At 41.5% G+C, this 16,784-nt stretch overlaps 1 pseudogene; it reads right to left on the bottom strand.

Moving 5' to 3' along the window:
- Positions 1-3,251: 3,251 nt before the first annotated feature.
- Positions 3,252-5,387, bottom strand: LOC136151458 (elongation factor 1-alpha 1 pseudogene; annotated as a pseudogene).
- Positions 5,388-16,784: the final 11,397 nt, after the last annotated feature.

The following is a 16,784-nucleotide window of genomic DNA, read 5'->3' as shown; positions in this document are numbered from 1 at the left end:
TCTCTATCACTGGTCCTGAATCAAATCCCAGAGACAGAGTTTTAGATGAAGTAGAAAAGGATAACTTTAGTGCTTTGCCTGCAAGGGAGGCTTCTGCTATGTCTCAAACCCAGAGGATATGATGAAGGGTTTTACAACAGTGGTTCAGAAGTGGGGTCTCCGACAAGATTAGGGTGTGAGCAGGGTTTACAGGGGATTAATCTCAGGTGGCCATTTCCTAATCTTGATAAGCTTCTCTAGTCCCTTTAAGAGAGTCCCTTGAACTGCAAGGAGATCAAACCAGTCAATCCTAAAGGAAATCAACCCTGAATATTCATTGGAAGGACTGATGCTGAAGCTGAAGCTCCAATACTTCAGCCACCTGATGTGAAGAGCCAACTCACTGGAAAAGATCCTGATGCTGGGAAAGATTGAAGGCAGGAGGAGAAGGGGATGACAGAGGATGAGATGGTTGGATGGCATCACCAAATCAATGGACACGAGTTTGAGCAAGCTCCTGGAGATGGTGAAGAACAGGGGAGCGTGGTGTGCTGCAGTCCATGGGGTAGCAAAAGTTGGACATGGCTGAGTGAACAACAGCAATTCTTGTTGAGGAGCACAGGCTTTAGGGCATGAGGGCTTTAGTAGTTGTGTAACTATAATTGTTGCACACTGTGTTGAATGGTTTTCTGTCCCTTCCTAGAAATACTGGTTCTTATTTTTTATATCATTCACAGTTTACTCACAACGTTTTTAACATATATATCACATAGCAATACAGTGTCATAATCTTGTGGTTTTTAGGATAGTTAAGAAGGAAAAATACAGTCTTTCATATTAACCCATGTATATACAATTTCTGGTGCTCCTCATTTTTAGCTATGGATTTGGGTCATTTTCTGGTGTCATTTCCTTTCAGTCTAAATTATTTCCTTTAGTCTATCTTATAAGGGAGCATAGCAATGTTTCCTGTTTTTACCTAGTATTGTCTTTATTTTGGTTTCATTTTTGAAGGACAGTTTTGCTGGATATAGAATTCTTCATTCAGCATGCTGGATACATCAACCCACTGTCTTCTCCCTTGTTTTGGGTTAGATTCAGCCAACAGTTGTATTAATTAATGCTCCCTATATATGGAGTCATTTTTCTCTTGCTACTTTCAGATTTTCTCTTTGTCTTTGAACACTAGACTAGGATGTGTCTAGGAGTGGATCTCTTTGTATTAATCTTACTTAAGGTTTGTTGTATTCTTGGATATACAGATTCATGTTTTCATCAGATTTGGGAATTTTATGATCATTATTTAAAATAAAAGTTCTGCCCTTTATTTTCTCAACTCCCCTTTGGATACAACCATTAGACATATATTGTATATCTAATGTCTGTAGGATGTTGTCCCACAGGTCTTTGAACAGCAATCACTGTTTTCAGTTAAAAAAGATCTTCAGATTGGGTAATTTCTATGAATTTATATTTGAGTTCAGTGATTCTTTTTCCTGCCATCTAGAATCTGCTGCTAAGCCCCTCTAATGAATTTTTCATTTAGTTGTTATACTTTTTGTGGTAACTCATACATTGCATATAATTTACGATTTCTAAAGGTATAAATTCAGTGACATTAAGTACATTCATATTGTTGTGCAAACTTCACCACTATTCATCTCTAGAACATTTTCATCTTCCCAAAATTGTTACCATTAAACAATAACTCCTTGTTCCTCCTCTCCCCTTAGTCCTTGGAAACCACCATACTTCTATCTGTATGAATTTGCCTATTCTAAGTATTGTATTATAAGTGGAATCATATAATATTTGTCCTTTTGTGACTCATTCTCTTTGCTTGGCATAATGTCTTCAAAGTTCATCCATGTTGGAGCATGTGTCAGAATTTCCTTCCTTTTTAAGGTTGAATAATATTCCATTATATATGTATATATATATACACACACATACACATATATATCACATTTTGATTATTCATTAATCCATCAATGGGTGCTTGCTTATATTGCTTCTACCTTTTGGTTATCATGAATAGACTTCTTTGAAAATGGGTATACAAGTATCTGCTCGTGTCCCTGCTTTCAATTCCCTTGGGTATATACCCAGAAATGAAATTACTGGATCATATGTTAATTCTATGCTTGATATTTTTAGAAAATGCCATACTATTTTGCATAGCAGCTGCACCATTTTACATCCCCACTAGCAATGCACAAAAGTTGCAATTTCTCCACATCTCCACCAACACTTGTTATGTTCTGGGGGTTTTTAGTGTTTTTCCTCTTTTTTCATAACATCTGTCTTACTGGGGGTGATAATGAAGTGACACTGCAATCTCATTATGGTTTTTCTTTGCATTTTCCTAATGACAGAGGGTTTCCCTGGTGGCTCAAACTGTAAAAGAATCTGCCTGCAATGCAGGAGTTTCGGGTTTGATCCCTTGGACAGGAAGATCCCTTGGAGAAGGGAATGGCTATCCACTCCAGCATTCTGGCCTGGAGAATTCCATGGACTGAGGAGCCTGGTGGGCTACAGTGCATGGGCTAACAAAGAGTTGGACATGACTAAGCAACTCACAATGATTAGTGATGTTGAACATCTTTTCACGTTCTTATGAGTCATTTACATATCTTCTTTGGAGAAATGCCTATTGAAGTCCTTTGCCCATTTTCCATTTGGGTCTTTGGGGGTCTTACTGAATTATAGAAGCTCTTTATATATTCCAGATATTAATTCTTTATTAGATATATGATTTGCAAATATTTTCTCTCATTCCACAGGCCACCTTTTCACCCTGTTGATGTAATCCTTTGATGAATTAAAGTTTTTTTTTTAGCCTCCAGCATCTTTTATTTTTCCTAGAATCTGTATACAATTAACTCTAGCAGCGCAATACTCAATACTGTTTAAGCCTCACATTTTAGATTAACTACTTAATATTATAAATGTGAATGCACATCCTCATAACTGGGAAACTAAATGACATAGGTTTACTCATTTATGTCACCATACAAAATTTTATATGCAACGGAAGCTTTTATACTATACAATCTGACCTTAAAAACTAGCTTACATATAAAACATAGTTACTAAAAAAAAAACATAGTTACTCTTTACTCATCTGTCCTAACCTAGAAAGTGTTGCACCAATGCTTAAGATGTGATTAAAACAGATGAGTTCTCAACACAAGGTTAACAAACCTGAAGCTTCACCCTAGAAATACAAACCTATAAATCAAAAATTGTTTCACCAGAAATAGGCTCACCAGAAATGAGCAACTCTTACCAAAGTAGTACTATAGGGAGTTACAATGTTGACCCAAAGAAGACACAGGTTTTTCATTAAACATTTTTTAATGGGTCTCAATTTTTTTTTTTTAATGGGTCTCAAATTTTGTAGCAGAGTTTTGGTCAAGTTGTTTTCATTAAAAAGTACTGATTTTAAAAACTAATAACTTAAACTGCCACACACAAAACATACGGTCCACAAAAACATTTTCCTTTCCTCTTGAAGGTTTTACGATGCATTGTTATCATTAACCAGTCTTTTACTATTAAACTTAAATGGCCAATTGAGACAAACAGTTCTGAGACCGTTCTTCCACTGCTGATTAAGACTGGGGTGGCAGGTATTGGGGATAATATTCATTTAGCCTTCTGAGGTTTCTGGGCGAACTTGGTGACCGTGCCAGCTCCAGCTCTCTTCTTGTCCACTGCTTTGATGACACCCACAGAGACTGTCTGTCTCATATCACGGCACAGCAAAACGGCCCTGGGGAGGATAGTCAGAGAAGCTCTCGACACACATGGGCTTGCCAGGAACCATATCAACGACAGCAGCAACACCAGATTTCAAGAATTTAGGGCCATCTTCCAGCTTTTCCCCAGAACGATGATCAATCTTCTTGTTCAGCTCAGCAAACTTGCAAGCGATGTGAGCTGTGTGACAATCCAGCACAGGTGCATATCCAGCACTGATTTGGCCTGGATGGTTCCAAATAATCACCCGAGCTGTGAAGCCAGCTGCTTCCATTGGTGGGTCATTTTTGCTGTCACCAGCCACATTGCCATGACAAACATCTTTGACAGACACATTCTTGACATTGAAGCCCACGTTGTCCCCAGGAAGGGCTTCACTCAATGCTTCATGGTGCATTTCTACAGACTTCACTTCAGTTGCCACATTGACTGGAGCAAAGGTGACCAACATGCCAGGTTTGAGAACACCAGTCTCCACGGAACCCACAGGGACAGTGCCAATACCACTGATTTTATAGACATCCTGGAGAGGCAAACGCAAGGCTTTGTCAGTTGGGCGAGTTGGTGGCAGGATGCAATCCAGAGCTTCAGGCAGGGTGGTTCCACTGGCATTGCCGTTCTTACGGGAGACTTTCCATCGCTTGAACCATGGCATGTTAGCACTTGGCTCCAGCACATTGTCACCATTCCGGCCAGAAACTGGCACAAATGCTACTGTGTTGGGGTTGTAGCCAGTTTTCTTAATGTTTCCTTAACAGTTTCCTCATATCTCTTCTGGCTGTAGGGTGGCTCAGTGGACTCCATTTTGTGAACTCCCACAATTTGTTGTTTCACACGCAGAGTGTAAGCCAGAAGGGCATGCTCAGGGGTCTGCCTGTTCTTGGAGATACCGGCTTCAAATTCACCAACGCCAGCAGCAACAGTCAGCCTTGGCTGTGCCTGTGATCATGTTTTTGATGAACTCTCTGTGTTCTGGGGCATCAATGATGGTAGCATTGTACTTGCTGGTGTCAGACTTGCACAGGGAGATATCGATGGTGATACCACGCTCACGTTCAGCTTTCAGTTTGTCCAAGACCCAGGCATATTTGAAGGAGCCCTTTCCCATCTCGGCAGCCTCCTTCTTGAACTTTTCAACTGTTCCCTTGTCGATCCTGCCACATCTGTGGACCAGATGGCCAGTTGTGGTGGACTTCCCTGAATCTACATGCCCAGTGACAACGATGTTGATATGGGTCTTTTCCTTTCCCATTTTTGCTTAGGTTTAACGGTGGTTTTCACGACACCTGTGTCCTGGCAGCAAACCTGGTGTGAAAAAGCTAAAATTTTTAATTGTGATGAAGTCCAATTTATCTATTTTCTCTTTTGTTGCCTATATTTTCGACATCATATCCAAATAATTATTTCCAGGTATAATGGCATGAAGATTCTCTCCTATATTGCAATATTTTAAGGGTTTTATAGTTTCAGTCTTACATTTAGGTCTTGAATCCATTTTGAGTCCATTGTTGTAGGTGATGTAAAGGTCCAACCTCCTTTTCTTGCATATGGATATTCGGTTTTGCCAACACCACTTGTATTTTTTTAAGATTTATTTATTTATTTTTATTTTTTTGGCTGTGGTGAGTCTTTGTTGCTGCGCATGCACTTTCTCTAGTTGTGGCAAGGGGGCGCTACTCTCTAGGTACATGTGTGGGCTTCTCATTGCAGTGGCTTCTCTCAGCGAAGCATGGACTCTAGCTGCATGGGCTTCAGTAGCTGTAGCACGTAGGATCAGTGTTTGTGGCTCATGGGCTCGAGAGCACAGGCTCAGTAGTTGTGGCACACAGGCTTAGTTGCCCCATGGCATGTGGGATCTTCCGGGACCAGGGATAGACCTGGTGTCCCTTGCATTGCAAGGTAGATTCTTAATCACTGGACCACCAGGGAAGCCTTCAACACCATTGGTTGAGAAGACTGTCCTTTTTTTGTTGCGGTCTTTGCATCTTTGTCAAAAATCATTTACAATCATTTAAACATGGAGATTTCCCTAGTGATCCAATGGTTAAGACTCCATGCTTCCACTTTAGGGGACAGGGGTTCAATCCCTGGTCAGGAAACCAAGATCCCACATGCTTTGCAATGCAGCCAACAATTAAAAAAAAAAAGAAAAATTTTTTTTTAAAGTCACTTGACCATACGTATGGGTTTATTTCTGGGCTCTCTATTGCAGGGGTCCCCAGTCCCTGGGCCACAGACCGGTACTGATTCAAAGTCTGTTAGGAACAAGACCACACAGCAGGAGGAGAGTAGCAAGCGAGTGAACAAAGCCTCACCTGCCGCTCCCCGTAGCTCACGTTACCGCCTGAACCATATTCCCCCTCATTCCACGGAAAACATGTTTTCTTTGAAACTCATCCCTGCTGTCAAAAATGTTAGGCACCACTGCTCTATTCTATTCCATTGGTTGACATGTTTGTCTTTATGCCAGTACCACACTGTTTTGATTGCTAGAGATTCCATATGAATTTTAGGATGGATTTTTCTGTTACTGCAAAAAAAAAAAAAAAAAAAAGAATGTTGTTGGCATTTGGATAGGGATTGCATTGGTTATATAGATTACTTTGGGTTGTTACTGTATTCTTCAATTCCAGGATATCCTTGGGTTCTTATTATTTCTATCTCCTTATTGAGAATCTCTATTATTGATTCATTGTGATCATAATTTCTTTGAATTATTTAAATATAATTTTTTAGTTCTTTGAACATCCTCATAACAGCCTCTTTGAAATCTTTGTCTGCTAAATTCGGTATCAATACTCACTCAGAATCAATTTATATTAACTGTTTTTTTCCAAGTATGGGTCATGCATTTCCATTTCTTTGTGTGTCTTATAATTTGTTGTTGTTGTTCTTGTTGTAAATTGGACATTTCAGATAATATCTTGTCTGAATTCTAATCCCCCCTGCAGGCTACTGTTATTTCTATTTGTTTATGTTTATTGTTTCTCCGATTAGTAATTTGTCTGGGCTAAATCCATGAAATCTGTCTCTCCAGCAGAATATAGCTACAACTTCTGTCATTATTTGGTTATTTTTATTTCTGACTTCCTGAAGTACTTGCCTCATGTACTTCATAACTGAGTGACTAGCCACTGATCAAACAGAGCTTGTGTCCAACCACCTCAAGCCACTAAACTAGCTCTTCTGTCCTCTACTGACAGATCTGTGTTTTCTGGGGGAGTGTATTTACAGTTTCAGTCACCATTTTCACTCTTACCCAGCTTTAACTTATTGTTATGCCCTTTTGCATTTCCTCTGCACATACACAAAGCCTCAGGGTTGGCCAGGAGCGTGTAGCTGATTGGGCCCTCTCTTATCTCTGTGCATGCATGCAGCTTCATCCTGGAAGCTTACCCCAACCAAGACTACAACCTTTAGATGGTAGAGCCACTGGCCCTCCTCACTGCTACCTCTGAGATTGTCCCTTCATCAGCAACAGTGTTGGGTGTTTCTGATCACTATCCTCTGTCCCCACTGACCAGAGCAGAGAAGGTGCTGGTCCTGACTGTCTTAAAATTTAGAATCTCTGTATCAAATAACTGAGGGAGAGAGTGATGGTACAGCCTCAAGCCAGAAAATCACAGATTCCCACTCTTCTTACCTGAAGTTCAGCAGTTTTTCAAGCATAAATGCTTCTCAGATTGTTGTATGACTTTGTTTGGTGTCTGGGGAAATGAAATGGGTGTTTTGTCACTTTTTCTTCATGTCAACTATTGCTTTTGTCCCAGTTTCTTTTGGGGTAAATGAGATGCCAATCTCTTCACTTGGCCACACCTGAACATCTTGCCTTCAGTTTTCTTATTTTAAATGCTCAGGGGAATTCATTCGTGGCCTAGTGGTTAGGACTCTGAGCTTCCACGACAAGGGGGCACTGGTTCGGTCCATGGCCAGAGAACTAAGATCCCGCAAGCCACACAGCTAGGCCAAACAAATAAACAAAAGACCGCTCAGTATTTTCTAAAGAAAATTAATATGCAAATACAGCCTATACAAATACTGTGTGTTCGTTTATACCTTTACTTCAAAACACAGACAAGGTACAAAGAGAGTTTACATTGAAAAACAAAAGAACTTCTGCTACTTGCAGAATGTGTAACTCTATAGATGGCCTATATCATATTAACAATACCAAATTATCTTAAATAATATCCTGTAACAGTTACTTCAACCATTAGACAGGCTTGAAAACAACTAGGCCACACTTCTTGACTGCACACTTGCTCACATTACCAAAGGTCAAAGCTGCCTTATGGAGTGTTAAGAATTCTCATTTGAACTGTCTGGTTTGCAAAACCTGAACCAACAATGGAAACAACTTACCTCCTCTGTTCTGTTTGATCTTGTTTGATCAACAAATAATTTTTGACAGAAATTCCTCAAAAGCAACAAAGATATCAGAGTTATCAGTGTGAGAAGCACATTGATCCTTAGGTCCAGAGTTGCCCAGTAGCTGGCCAACTACATAACACAAAAATGCGAGACCATAATCATGTATTATTGTTTTTCAGCCAATCAACTGCAACATGCCAGACTTCCATGTCCTTTACTATCTCCTGGAGTTTGCTCAAACTCATGTCCATTGAGTAGGTGATGCCATCCAACCATCTCATCCTCTGTTGCCCCCTTTTCCTCCTGCCCTCAGTCTTTCCCAGCAATAGGGTATTTTTCCAATGAGTCAGCTGTTCGCTGGCCAAAGTATTGGAGCAAAAGCGTCAGTATCAGTCCTTCTGTAAATATTCAAGGTTGATTTCCTTTAGGAGTGAATGAATCCTAAAGGAAATTGTGTATTATCTAGTAGTAAATCTAATAATACTGTAATTCTGAAGGAAGGATGAGTAGAAATAATATTTTAAAATCTCTACAGCAACTTAAATATATTAAAACAGTTATGGTTTCTATTGGTGACAAAGATAATCTAATATTCTGAGGCTTGTTGCCTACTGTATTAGTTATTGATTGCTGCATAACAAATTGCCCCAATGTTTAGTAGCTTAAAACAACACAATTTCATACCATTTCTGAGGGTGAGGAGTCTAGGAGCAGCATAGCACAGTAATACTGGTTTCTCCTGAGGTTGAATTCAAGCTATTGGCCATCTGAAGGCTTGACTGGGCTGGAAGGTCTACCTCCAAGCTCATTCATATAGTTGTTGGCAGAATGACTTGATGAACGCTATTTCATTCTGAGTGGTAATTTGTCCAGCTGAAAAACTTTAATTCTAGTTTCTCTTGCAGCTATATGTGATGTCATACTACATGCTGGCCAATGATGTATAATTAGAAGTTGTTGGGTGGAAATTCCAGGAAGTCTTAAAACTTTTGCTGTCATGGGCTACTAGGCAACCCCCAAGGATGGTGAAGGACAGAGATAGGAAGAACCTGAGTCCTTAATAACAACTGAGCCTCCCTTCAGCTTTTATGGGGGTAGGGGTAATGGCTTGTTTAGGGCCCTCTATTAGCCTAACCTAATTCTGAAATGCATATACTATCTCATTTCACCCTCACAGAAACCCTGAGTGGAAGGATTTTTATTATCCTCATTTCATGGGAAGGAAATGAGGAGAGGTAGCCTGACTTGCCCAAGCTCATCTGAATAGTAAAGACAGAGCCAGCTGTGTCTGACTCCCTAGCAAGCGCTCACGATCACTGGGCCAGACGGCTGTATACCCTGGGCAATAACGGTAGTACGAGCAATAGTTTACGCAGAAACTCTTGCTATGTTCCAGGCACTACACTCCAGGCTACTTACTTACTATTTCATTCAGTCTTCACAACAACCCCCATGACATAGGTATTACTATCCTCATTTTATAGATGAGAAAACTGAGGCTTGGAAAATGTAATTCATTTGCCCATGACTCAAGGAGACACTGGAGAAGGCAATGGCACCCCACTCCAGTACTCTTGCCTGGAAAATCCCATGGACAGAGGAGCCTGGTGGGCTGCAGTCCATGGGGTCGCTAAGAGTCGGACACAACTGAGCGACTTCACTTTCACTTTTCACTTTTATGCACTGGAGAAGGAAATGGCAACCCACTCCAGTGTTCTTGCCTGGAGAATCCCAGGGACAGGGGAGCCTGGTGGGCTGCCGTCTTTGGGGTCGCACAGAGTCGGACACGACTGAAGTGACTTAGCAGCAGCAGCAAGGAGACACACGGGGCCAAGACATGACCTCATGTATGCTTTAGAAAGCTGTCTTGGGATAAGGTATGGGGCATGGATTGGAACAGAAAAGAGCAAAGACTAGGCACTTATTTAGGAAGCTTACAGAAGGACTTTGAGAAGAGGAGGGGCTGAGCACCGGTGCACTCTGTCCCAGGACCTGGCGTTTACGACGCAGGCTGTGTTGGCTGAGGAGGCTCCTTGTAAGGAGCCATCTGCAAGAGGATAACGTTAAGGACCATCCTCCCTGAGCTTTTAGGAAGTTCCTTCCGTTCCCGTTAGTCTCTCCTCTCCTTTAACTTCCAGAATGTCCACTGTCCCAGTCTCGCCCAGTGTTTTTGAAGAGAAGACGACGAATGGAAGAGAAGAGGTGATAAACCTATTTGCTTTAGAATGTTATGAACTTAAAATAGAAGCTTCCAGGGAGCTCCCTGGTGGTCCAGTGGTTAAGAATACACCTTTCAATGCTGGGGACATGGGGGTCAGTTCCTGGTCAGGAAATTAAGATCGCACATGCCAGGGGGCAACCAGGCCCGTGACCCACAGCTCCTGAGGCTGGTCACACTAGAGACGGTGAGCGGCAGCTAGAGAAACCTGTGCCGCACAGCAGAGACCCAGCACAGCCAAGATAAAGTTAGAAAGAAAAGACAGAGAGAGAGAACCTGCCACAGGCAGCGGGGCGGGGCGGCATCAACAATGAGCAGCTCAAGCTGTCCCTCATACTCAGCACAGACCTTTGAGGGAGGCGTCACCCAAACCCTACAACCAGAGCAGGTCAGAACGAAGTGCCCTCTTATCTGTTAGAGCTAGCAACTGAGACTTCTGCTTCACTGACTACGCCAAAGCCTTTGACTGTGTGGATCACAATAAACTGTGGAAAATTCTTAAAGGAATGGGAATACCAGACCACCTTACCTGCCTCCTGAGAAACCTGTATGCAGGTCAAGAAGCAACAGTTAGAATTGGACAGGGAACAACGAACTGGTTCCAAATTGGGAAAGGAGTTTGTCAAGGCTGTATACTGTCACCCTGCTTATTTAACTTATATGCAGAGTACATCATGGGAAATGTTGGACTGGATGAAGCACAAGCTGGAATCAAGATTTCTGGGAGAAATATCAGTGACCTCAGATACGCAGATGACACTACCCTCATGGCAGAAAGCAAAGAACTAAAGAGCCTCTTGAAGGTGAAACAGGAGAGTAAAGAAGATGGATTAAAACTCAACATTCAAAAAAACTAAGATCATGGCATCCGGTCCCATCACTTCATGGCAAATAGATAGGGAAACAATGGAAACAGTGAGACTCTTTATTTTCTTGGGCTCCAAAATCACTGCAGATGGTACTTGCAGCCATGAAATTAAAAGATGCTTGCTCCTTGGAAGAAAAGCTATGGCAACCTTAGACAGTGTATTAAAAAGCAGAGACATCACTTTGCCAACAAAGGTTTGTCTAGTCAAAGCTATGGTTTTTCCAGTAGTCGTGTATGGATATAAAAGTTGGACCTTAAAGAAGGCTGAGCGCCAAAGAATGGATGCTTTTGAACTGTGGTGTTGGAGAAGACTCTTGACAGTCCCTTAGCCAACAAGGAGATCAAGCCAGTCAATCCTAAAGGAAATCAACCCTGAATATTCATTGGAAGGACAGATGCTGAAGCTGAAGCTCCAGTACTTTGGCCACATGATGCGAAGAGCCGACTCATTGGAAAAGACCCTGTGGCTGGGAAAGATTGAAGGCAAGAGGAGAAGGGGGCAGCAGAGGATGAGATGGTTAGATAGCCTCACCAACTCAATGGGCATCAGTCTCAGGAGACTCCGGGAGCTGGTGATGGACAGGAAGGCCTGGCATGCTGCAGTTCATGGGGTCGCAAAGAGTCGGACACAACTGAGCGACTGAACAACTGAGACCCACAGAAGTTGGGTAACTGGCTAACGGTCACAGAGCAAGTAAAAGGTAGACTCGAAGCTCAGACTCTTCCCCATCACATCTGCCATCTACGCAAGTAATAGAACCTGATGCAGCCAAAACTCAAACCAAAAGAAAATGTTTTGGAAGGATACAGGCCAGCTCACAGGACTAAGACAAGGCTTGACCAGGCTGTGTCAGTCTTCTGACTCAGGTGTATGCAACAGAAATGACTTCCGGGTACAGTAATTAGAAAATGAATATATTGAAAGGATTAAAAGTATATATTAGAAAGAGGTTAGCAGCTACACGGCTAGTGAGTGAAGTCACTCAGTCGGGTCCAACTCTTTGTGACTCCATGGATTGTAGCCTACCAGGCTTCTCTGTCCATGGGATTCTCCAGGCAAGAACACTGGAGTGGGTTGCCATTACGGCTAGTAGTAATGCCCAAAATTGTGCTACAGAACCAGTTTGGTGGTTTTATAGTCACTACTGCCCCCAGCACCTAGGCAGACACACCAGAGCTTATGTGGCAGATACCCTTGACCAGGGATCATCCCGCAAGCACCATGGTCACGACTGCTTCCACAAATGACTCATCAGCCACCTCTCTCACAGAACATGATTCTGCTGGTCCCAGCATCTTTGAATCCCATTCCCAGTTCACAGGTTGAGTGTGCCAAATTAAGGCATCCTTTTTATGTATGTAGCTCTAGCCACAAGGAATTCTGGGAAAAGTACTGGTATTTTCAGCTTCTTTGTGGAGAAGTGGGCTTTGCTTCATAAGGAAGGGAATTAGTTATTAATATGAAAGTAGTCTGGGTGATCAATAGTCAAAAAAGACAAATGTAGGTGAGATAGATGCAAGAAAAGGACAGGAACCAAAGATTTTTGTAACAGCATCTTAAAATAATGCTTAATATGTTTCGACTGTTGCAGCTGGAGATTAAGGTGGAAAAGAAAGTGGGTGATAAAGAGTGAGTGAGTGAGTGAAGTCATTCAGTCGTGTCTGACTCTTTTCGACCCCATGAACTGTAGCCTACCAGGCTCCTCCGTCCATGGGATTTTCCAGGCTAAAATACTGGAGTGGGTTGCCATTTCCTTCTCCAGGAGATCTTCCTGACCCAGGGACTGAACCCAGGTCTCCGGTGATAAAGAAGTAAAGTAAAAATATATCCTCAAAAATGAAGCTCTTATATTTAAAAATATGCTATTTTCAAATGAATATATCTAGGAACAATGTATCAACATATAACATAGAAATATATATAAATTATAATTTTATTATTTAAATAAATTTATAAATAAAACAATTATTATATTAATAAAATACATATGATCTATATAATTAAAGGGACTTCCTTGGTGGCTCAGATAGTAAAGAATCTGCCTGCAATGTGGGAGATCCAGGTACAATCCCTGGGTTGGGAAGATTCCCTGGAGAAGGGATGGCAACCCACTCCCATATTCTTGCCTGGGAAATTCCATGGACAGAGGAGCCTGGTGGGCTACAGCCCACGGAGTCACGAAGAGTCAGACACGACCGAGTGACTAACACACGTATACAATTAAAACAAATGAGGTTACTTTCATGAAGGAGTGTGCTCATGAAGCAAAGCCCATCATTTTGAGATAAGAACATCATTGTTTGGTTGTAGAACTATTCCAGTCTTTAAATACTAAATCCACATATCAGTTCTCCAACTCCCAGCTCTCTCTTTCAGACACTGTTCTTTGATCCTGTGGTACCTCTTGCAGGCCCTGGACTCATCTATAGTCTAATTATCACCTCCCTCCTGTCTTCATTTTCCACCCTAACTAGGCTTGAATCCAAAGCTCCATCACTTCAACCCCTCTTCACCCCCACAGGACCCCCTTATCCAAAATCCCATCTCTGGAAATGTGTGGATGAAGGCACACCCACTATGCTGGCTTTTAGGTAGGCAGCACTGCTAAACCACTTCCAGAGGATCTGATAAAACCTTTGTGGGAAGCTTCTGATCGTTTGACCCTTTACTAGAATGTAGCTTACAATGGCTTTTTTTCTTTCGTTTGGGGCATAAACACCTAGAGCAAGACCTAGTAAAAAATGGGCATCCAACAACTATTGCTGAATTGAACTGGAGACATCCAGAATTTAATAATCGACTAATGACTGAGAAGTCACTCGAGATTCTAGTATTCACAGGTCCTGGGGAAGATGGACAGCAGGGAGAGTGGGTCTGGAAATTGGACTTGACGTAGGGATCCAGATTAGACTCTGGTAAAGCAACAATCTGAAAATACTGCTTGGAGATTAAATTGATGAGCTCGGGTAACCCCTGGTGGGCACACTGTTTGGGGATGCTGCAGACAAAGAAATTTCAGCATCTGGGTATTTACTGTGCAGGATTCATAGGCTCATCTAAAATGAAAGAATCAGATAGATAAACAAGACAGTTCATTACTTTTCATCAATACAAGGTCCCATCTTCTCCTTGGGAGCTCCTACTGCTTCAACTCCCATTGATGGAAACAGTTAAAAGAGTTGACCACCCGGGAAGATTTCTGGTGTTCAGAAGAACAAGCGCTTGGCCTCTGGTTACCAGCGGCAGTATTCTGTTCAGATCAGGCCCTGCACCTGTTAACAAGACTGCTTTTCTGGGTAAGAGACAGTGATACTAGGATTTTAACCATCTTAGATTCTTCTTAGGTTAGGACCACAGTGCAAGTTAGACATTTCCTCCTTTAATTTCTGTGTCAAATAGACTAATTGTAGACTTTTTTTTTAGAAGCCTAGGGGAATGAGTTGTTGAGACAAACCTAGGGCACCCCTGATTTATCTTCAGATAGGAAGTGAGGAGATTCTACACAGAGTTGGGCTATAAAAAGCCAAACAGGCAGGTGGAGAGAGGTGCCCGTCCCAGGCACTCTTGGAGCTGTGGTGACCGCCTGGATGGTTGTTCACAGAGCAGAAAGTAGTGAGAGAGAAGGGCTGGCGATAACGAGGGGATTTAGGTCCTTCTATAAAAACAGCAGTTTCCAATCAGAAAATCAGATGACAGGTATCCAGCTATCCAACCCACAAAGGGCAAAGTCCCCCACCCTGGCAGAGTTTGATTGCTGGCACGAAGATTGCCTAGAGGTACAGCGAGCCCTTTCTAGGTTAACATAATCAGATGGATACAGGACACCTGCCACTCACTGCAAAGCACTTCACAGAGCTCACTGGCTGCATTCATCTGCTTAATAAAGCCAGAATCTGAAACAAACCCTCTTTACCCAGTTTCTCAGAGCCCTGTTGCAGAGAACATGCCTTTAATTAGAGCCAGAATGCACAGTGGTGGGGTTCAGCTATACTGTGGTTTGGTGCTGCAAGGCAGAAAAGTTACCACGTATCTTCCCAGGCAAGCAAAATGGAGATGGTGTTTCATATCAGATATCCCTTCAGGAAAAGAACATATTGTGGCTGAGAGAAACAATGCAAAAGTCTGGGTTAATTTTTGGTTTGTGTCCTTAAAAATAATGGAACATTTGTTTCTGAGCAGGGCAATAATTGGAATATTTAGACCTCACAATAACAGATAAGGGTATTTTAGAAGAAATTGAGACTCAGAGAGGATAAGTAACTTGCCCAAGGTCACACAGTTGCAAAGAGCAGGACTGGGATTCAAACCCAAGTTATTTAAGTCTTTTTTTATTTAAGAACTCACTTTCTGAACTTGTGTGCACACTTGAAACATGTGTTTTGGAGGAAGAGGTTGCAAGTCACCGTGTCCAACAGCCAAGGAAGAGAAGAGAAGGATCATTCTGTGAGATCAGTCTCTGTAGAAAGCCTTTAGGCTCTTGAGTTGAGATGTGTCTCCTTTGAGGATCTTTCCTTCAGTGATGTAAGGGTGTTCCCTGCAGCACTGTTTAAAACAGAGTAAAAAGAGGGAAGCTACTTGTCCCCAACATGGTAAAAAAAAAAGTGTAAGTGTTAGTCACTCAGTCGTGTCTGACTCTTTGTGAACCCCTGGACTGTACCTCTGTCCATGGAATTCTCCAGCATGGTAACTACCTGATTATGCAAGAACCAGTTAACTATAGTTTTAACTAAACAGCTCACTTGTAGTCACCCAACACAATTATATATCATGCAACACAAATTATAAGGATTTCAGTGGCAATGACACAAATCTTACTAGAAATGAAATTGACTTTCTCAAGCCCGGATCTTGTCAAAATGTAAATGGTTATTCATACCAAGTGATGTCTTTTTCTTGATTGGTTGGGAGCAGACTGATTTTACCTTGGATATTCTGCCTTGGTTTTACTGAAGTTTTGTACTGTAGGGTTTGGTGGAATTGGGAGCCTAATAGATTCTGTTCTTATTTCAGTGTAGATTATTGGAACTGCAGATGGAAGTAGTCAGATTACTATGGAACCAGATTTACTAGACCATTACTAACATTTAGAAAAAGCTATATCCTAATTTTTTTTTTTTTTTTAAAAGACCACAACTCCTTGATTTTAATAGAGAACTCCCACTAGGTGAATTTCCAGATTTCCTTTTTTTCATTCTTCATATACCACTTTATGGGGTCTATGTCATTTTTGTTGCCATTATTTTTCCTGTTTGTTTTGGTTGAAAGTATATATTCTGAGATATATTTAATACGACTTTGAGAGTTGTATGAAGAAAGAGTAAAGGGTTTAAAGAAACTTAAGATTTAAAAAGAGAAAAGCTGGAAAAACAAATTTATGGTACAAATACATAACAGAATAATAGGCAGCTGTAACACAGAAAGAGAAGATTCCATATGTTCTGACATGGACCAATCATCAACATGTAATTGAAAACAGCAAGGTACAAAGCAGTGTACAATTTGTTACCATTTGTGGAAAAGAAGGGAAAGAAGGCCTACATGTATGTTTTTGCTTGTATAGACAAAGAACATCTCTGGAAGAATAT

The sequence above is a fragment of the Muntiacus reevesi genome, chromosome 20 (assembly GCF_963930625.1).
Source record: "Muntiacus reevesi chromosome 20, mMunRee1.1, whole genome shotgun sequence".
NCBI classification, from domain to species: domain Eukaryota; kingdom Metazoa; phylum Chordata; class Mammalia; order Artiodactyla; family Cervidae; genus Muntiacus; species Muntiacus reevesi.
Note: the sequence above shows the minus strand (reverse complement) of the source record. Positions and strands in the feature narration are given on the sequence as shown.